The sequence below is a fragment of the Desmodus rotundus genome, chromosome 10 (assembly GCF_022682495.2).
Source record: "Desmodus rotundus isolate HL8 chromosome 10, HLdesRot8A.1, whole genome shotgun sequence".
NCBI lineage: Eukaryota > Metazoa > Chordata > Mammalia > Chiroptera > Phyllostomidae > Desmodus > Desmodus rotundus.
This window is the reverse complement of record NC_071396.1, coordinates 96,326,396-96,333,127: the sequence shown is the minus strand read 5'-3', so window position 1 is coordinate 96,333,127 and position 6,732 is coordinate 96,326,396. Positions and strand designations below refer to the sequence as shown.

The following is a 6,732-nucleotide window of genomic DNA, read 5'->3' as shown; positions in this document are numbered from 1 at the left end:
GGTCCTTACAACACTGATTCTTGTCCTCAGCGAGCCCCAGGTGGGAACACACCCTCCAAGAAGACAATTTAAAGATTAATCAAAAGTAAAACTCGATGGGGCCGAGGTGGGGGTTGTGATTTTTTTCAAAAGCTCTTTAATGGGAGTGCCACCAGGCCTGTGGATAAGGACATAGCAAGTCAGACTAGGGGGCTCCCACTTGCGTTCTCCCCAAAACAGAAAAGTGCAGGTTCTGATGTTATTTACCAGCAGAAGAGCAAACAGGGTTTTTTGTGTGCCTCCTGGAAAGTGCTCGGGCCTCGTACCAGCTAGCTCACTGAGCACTAGCAGGACGGGGCTGGGCTGCACACTGGTCAACGGCTCCGGACAGAACAGGGTCCCAGAACTGGCTCTGGTGAGAATGTGCTAAGCTAGCTCCCCAACATAGAACAGTCCAACGGCCTTCCTTTTTTCTTTTACGACTTTATTGGGGCATAATGAACACATAATAAACTGCTCACATTCAAGATGGGCACTGTGATGTTTAGACATATGTATACACCTATAAACCATTACTTAATCAAGATATGGAACGTTTCCGTCACCTAAAAGTTTCCTAATGCCCTTTGGAACCCTTCCCTCCCTCCACACCCCCATCCTCAGGCAACCACCGGTCTGCTTTTTGTTGCTAGAGATTAGCTTGCATTTTCTAGTTTCATATAAATGGAGTTGTGTAGGATATACATTTTTTTTTTTGGCCTGGCTTTTGTCACTTTAGCATCATTATTCTGAGATTCATTCATCCCATTGCACATATCAATAGTTTGTTCATCCCTTTTTGTTGCCTAGTAGCATTCCACTGTACAAACACATACTTCGTTTATCCATTCCTCTGCTGATGGACACTGAGACTGCTTCCAGTCTGGGACCACTACCAAAAGGCTGCAATAAACATTTGTGTACAAGTTTTTGCATTTCTCTTGGGTAAATACTTAAGAGTGGAATGCCTGGGTGGTAGTAACGGGTTTTTAATCAGAGCCCGAGGAAGCCCTGGGGTTTCTACTTAGGATGAGAAGAGAGTATGGGGAACAGGGGCCCGGTCCCCATTTCAGATAAAGCAGCTCCAAGGGTATCCTCACATAGCTGGCTCCCTCTGTCAGCTTTTCCTTGAAGAAAGATTTCCATAGCCAAGGGGAAAGAAAGTTTGAAAACCCAACTCTCCTTCTAACGAACCACTCCCCACCCTCCGTCTTTTTACAGATAAAGAGATCTGAGTTTGCAAGGTTGGGGGACTAGATGTTAGTCTCTGCACTTTCCTAGGCCTGGGATTCTAGGCCAGTGACCACGGCCTCTTCCAGTTCATGACTTTCACCTCCCTGGGCAGTTTGGAAGCTGCTGATAGTATCAGATTGGCAGCTGGTAGAATCACACCCCAAATATGTGGGTATTTCCTTTAGAAGCCTGTGAAGCCAGACACAGCAGACAATTTAGGTCAAGGGATCAAGAAGACATCGGTAAGGGGACTTTCCACAGCTGCAAATCGAGAGAATAACACTTAATGGCCCTCTGGTGAGCCTGAGTCAGACAGTGCCAAAGGGGAAGGGCTTATCATGGCTCTCTTCATCCTCACTTCACCGCTCCTGCAAGGAGAGTAAAAGGCCTTTCCTGTGGGCCACTCCAGCCTGACACAGCCCCTGGGCACACAGTGCTGAGGATAGGAGCCAAGTTAGTTCATCCCTGTGCACTCAGCTGGTTGAGATGGATTGCGCATGTTGTGACCCGCTCTGGTCCCTGCTCTTGGGGTTTGCAGATGAGGTAGCAGAGGGAGGTTGGGCCACATGGACCCTTCCAGGTTCAGACTTGATCTTGAGAGTGATGAGAAGTCCCAGAGGGTCTGCACAGGAAAGGCCTGAGCACATCTCAACATTGTTGAGCACACCTGGGAGTTACGAAGAACAGTGATAGCCCAGTTCTCGAGGAGCTGCCTTTGATGAAGCAAGACCAAATGAGGTTAAGCTTGGAACAGAAGTACAAACAATTTGATGTGAGAACCAAGAGGTAGCGTGATCGATTCCAACTGAAAGTTCAGAGAAGTCTTCCGCTAGGAGGTAGCAGGAAAACTGGGTTCAGGAGCAAGATGGTTTGCATGAGCAGTGGGGAGGAAGGAAGACTTGGAGGCCTGGAAGTGAATGGCCAGCCTCAGGAGCAGGTGGTCCAACAGAGTGACCTGCCAGGAGGAGGAAGGGGAGAAGCAGGTTATGACTGAACTTCACCGTGCATTTAATAGCTCACTGAGGGTCCGTGGCTTCTCGTGTAGGTGGTTAGTGAAACCTGTTCATGCCCCCAGCAGGAATCTGGTACCCAGGCATTACTTATCTGTGGCAATTCCAGAACACTGAGCCTCACTAACTTCTCACACGCAGGTCCTTACTTGGGGTCACCCCTGCAGGGAGCAGAGGACTAAGAGCCACTCAGCTGCATGCTTTCCCCACGACACAGGCATGGAGGAAGTGAGCAGCATCCTCCACGAGAGGCACAACTCCCCAACTCCCCAGATGTTTACCCCCATCTCCCCATGGAACAGAAGCCTTCATCTGCAGGGGAAAGAGCAACAACATCATAGCCAGTAGAGCGCTGGTTTAAAAAATACCTTCTGGACCTGGGATAAGAGAAAGAACCCTCTACTCCTTGGGGAGGGGCGGGAACTACATACTAATGCCACACCACAGCAATCAAAAGAACCAGACTCAGATACAACAGATGTTGGAATTACCTCACAGGGGATTTAAAGCAGCTACAACTAATATGCTAAAGGCTCTGCTGGAAAAATTGGCAATACACCAGATCCTTTCAGCAGAAATGTGGAAAATATAAGAATCCAGTGGAAATGCCAGCAATGAAACCAGAAACAGAAATAAAGAATGTTTTCAATGGGCTCGTTTGTAGACTTGACACAGCTGAGGAAAGAACTGGTGAATCCTAGAGGAAGAGCAGAACCCATAGCTTCCCAACAGCAGAGTGATAGAAGGGAATGGAAAGGCCTCTAAACTCTATTCAGCTCAACATACAGCACAGAGATGTGGGGGAGGGGAGCACAAATGTAATCAGAAAACAAAAGTAATAATGTCTCACAATAAATGTAATGAATTCAAGCCACCTATTTAAAGACAAAATTATTAGGCTGAATAAAAAGAAAACAAAATCCAGCTACATGTTGTCGCCAAGCCACTTGGCTACAACACATCCATTCAGAAGAATTGAAAAGGAAGGAATGGGAAAAGTATACCAAGCAAATGCTGACCAAAAGGCAGTTATTATCAAAACAAGATGGAATTTATAGCAACAGCCATTAAAAGAGGTCCTTTCATTATAAAGAGGAAGCGTGCTACTTTTTCCGTAGTAATTAATATTCTTAGCAAGACATAGGGCCACGCAGGATAAAGACTATTTCCCAGGCTCTTGTGCAGCCAGGAGTGGTCTAAGTTCTGGAAGTCACCATTATTAATACCAATACAGCCACACAACGCCTCTCTCACTTGCTCAGCTGTTACAAATGTGCTTAAAACTTAGCTCGTTTACAATCTATATGCATGTCCAGGTGGTAATCAGGGCACTGTGCCAACTCATTATGTCTTAGAAAAACAAAAGGTATGTTAATATTTTATTCATCTTCAGATTAACTACAAATTGTACACCTTTGTATAGCTCTTCCTCAGGCAAATGAGGAGGTCCCAGTTGTTAGAAAAAATGTATGAAAATCACAATGAAAATTTTTTTCCTGGCACCCTGCGTGATGGCAGAGAATTAAAATTGATGACAAAATTGCCCCTGAATGCAAGGTTTCGTTTCCTTCCCCTGGGTGGATGGGAACTTATGGGAGAGTTTGCTCTTACTCCTCCAAAACTTCCCTTTTCCTTTTCTCTTGCTGCCTCTCCTTCTCATTCGTTTGCCTGTGCAAAGGTTTGAGCATTCCTAGTCACTTTCACTTCTGCTGAGGACGTTACAACACTGAAAAGATAAAGAAAAGGAGAAAACTTAGATCGTCTGATACCAAGTCATTGGACTTTGGAGGGTGAGCAACCTTTCAAGCCCAGCAGGGCCATAAAATGCCCCTGTGTCTGGGACGGGGACCAGGGAATGAATTGGGAAGGAAGAAAAAGATTGAGAAGAGGAATAGGGGAGGAAAAAGAAGGAGGTGAAGACAGAAAAAAGAAAGTTTAGTGTGAATATTCACGCATTCATCCATTCTACAAAGCCTCATCGAGGAAGGATCCTCTGATCAGAATTTTTCTCCTTCTGGGAAATTCTCTGCTTCACGGTCAAAGCAAAGAGCACACCAGCGACAGCGACTTGTCCATTAAATACTGTCCAGTCGGCCTCTGGAAAAGGGAAGGTGTGTCACATCTAAGTTGGAGGTCGTTCTTCTGTCGCTCTCAGAGCATGAGCCCAGAAAAGTGTCCGTTCCATGATGACGCTGCAGGAGCAGGCGCAGTTTGAGTCTCACAGACAGAAACCTTTTGTGAATGTCCATCACCCTGCTAGAATTTGAATTTTACGAGGCCAGGTCTAGGTCTATTTTGCTCATCATTGAACCACCATCACCCTGCATAGCAGAAGCTCAATAAACATTTCTTGAATATACAAATTAATACTCTTTGTGAATCTAACATATAGCCATTGCAATGACAGAAAATGAAGAAATAAACTAACCTGTGGTATCATTATAATGTACCAAGAGAGCTCTGTCACGGGAAATGTTAGGCAGCCCGCAGTGTATAGTTACTGGTGTGTGAGCTATGCGTGTGCCTCACACTTTCATCACCACCTAAAAAACAGATGTTGAAAACAGCAGGAGTGACATCAATAAAAGAATAACCTGAATTCCTCTAATTTTGTAAAGGAAAGCATTCAAAATAATTAGTTCCTTATTGTTAGTTATAAGTAACTCACAACACATCTCATAATATTAGGATTGAGGACCAGCGAAGGAGGCTATAAATGCCACGAAATAATTTGTAGACTAAATAGAAGTTTTTTTCAAAATATTCAATGAAAATTATTTTCATTGAATTTTTCACAAACGTTTTATTTTACACAAACATGTTATGAGCAAATTTCAATGTAATTAAATATTATTACACAGTATAACTTTTATTGAGATATAATGGATATGTATTAGTTTCAGGACTTTTTAAGGGCAGTATTAGTTTTTTGTTGGGATATAACTGACATGTGACCTTACATTAGTTTCAAGTGTATAACATAATGACTCATGCATATGCCACAAAACGACCCCCACAGTAAGTCTACTGGCACCGTCACCGGATTTTTTTCTTGTGACGAGAACCTTAAGCCCTACTCTTGCAGCGCCTTTCAGGCGCACAGCACACTGTTACTAACTACACTCACCTGCTGTGCGTTGTACGCCACTGGAAGCCCGCGCCGTGTGACCACGCACAACCATCGAGCTTACCCCCACCCTCGCGCCCACCCCCAACCCTACGGCCGTTAGCAACCACCCGTCTGTCCTCTGCATCTGTGACTTGTTTGTTGTTTGGAGTCCACGTACAATGAGGTCATACGGCATTTGTCTCTCTCCTTCCAACTTATTTCACTTGGAATAACCCCTCATGGTCTATCCATGTTGTTGCAAATGGCAGGATATCCTTTCTCTTTATAGCTGAATAATATATATTTTTTACCCATTCATCCAGCGATGGACGCTTAGGTTTTTTCCGTGGCTTGGCTATTGAAAATAATGCTGCAATGAACATAGGGGCGTAGGTCTCTTTTCCAGTTAGCATTTTATTTTCTTCAGAAGTGGAATTACTAGAACATATGGCAGTCCTATTTTTAAGTTTTTTGAGGAACCTCCTTACTGTCTTCCGCAGTGACTGCACTAATTTACATTCCCACCCACAATTGCACAAGTGTTCCCGTTTCTCCACATCCTCGCCAACACTTGTTATTACTTGCCTTTTTTATAACAGCCCTTCCTAGTTTCTTCCTCTTTCTTGATATCTAGAATGACACTGTGTCTTGGGTCAAGAGGGTGAAGGCCACACCCTAGGGACAGTGGAAGGCTAAGGGCTCCAGGAAACAGAACTGTCCCACCAACCCTACCCTAGGATGCGTGCTGGTGGACTTTCTGTCTTGTCTGGAGGTTTTCATTTCGGCTGAAGCTAATCTCAGTGATATACACGAATGCTATCTTTTTATGCACACACATCTGTTAGCTCAATTTCATGTGCCTTGAAGGGCAAAGTGGTGTCTTAAACCTTTTGGCATCCTACTTAATATCTAGCTTTGTGATTGGCTTTTATAATGGTCCAATCTAGGCCCAAGGTCCAGTGAGTGTATCGTATATGTTGTTGGCTTTGTAGAACTTGTAAAGACTAGCTATTTGTTATTCTAAGTTCTTGATGCCTACCATAGGGCTGGAATGATTTGCCTTTGTCAGTCAAGACTCCAGGTCTAAACTTAGAAAAAGCTTGCCATGTCTGGAAGCCTAAATTCTTTTGAAGACTATTACACTGCCCAGCCCTAACAGAGACTTCTCACAAGTCTGCTGTTCTCCGCCTTCATACCTTCCCTTCCAAAACCTTCTGCCTCCTTCCCGGGACCCTGGGCATCCCCAGAAATAAACAAGTTAATTTGCACCAAGGATCTGTCTGCAGCATGTTGCTGTTGTTAGCAAAAGTTGTCGCTTTGGAAGGAAAACACATTTATTTCAAGATTGAAAACAGTACCTGT

General features: G+C 44.4%; 1 long non-coding RNA gene across 1 annotated transcript; it reads right to left on the bottom strand.

Moving 5' to 3' along the window:
• Positions 1–1,041: 1,041 nt before the first annotated feature.
• On the bottom strand, positions 1,042–5,790 carry LOC123478722 (uncharacterized). Its single transcript, XR_006654020.2, has 3 exons — positions 5,682–5,790; positions 4,690–4,804; positions 1,042–2,206 (listed from the first exon to the last, which is right to left on the bottom strand). It is a non-coding gene; the product is annotated as an uncharacterized lncRNA (long non-coding RNA).
• Positions 5,791–6,732: the final 942 nt, after the last annotated feature.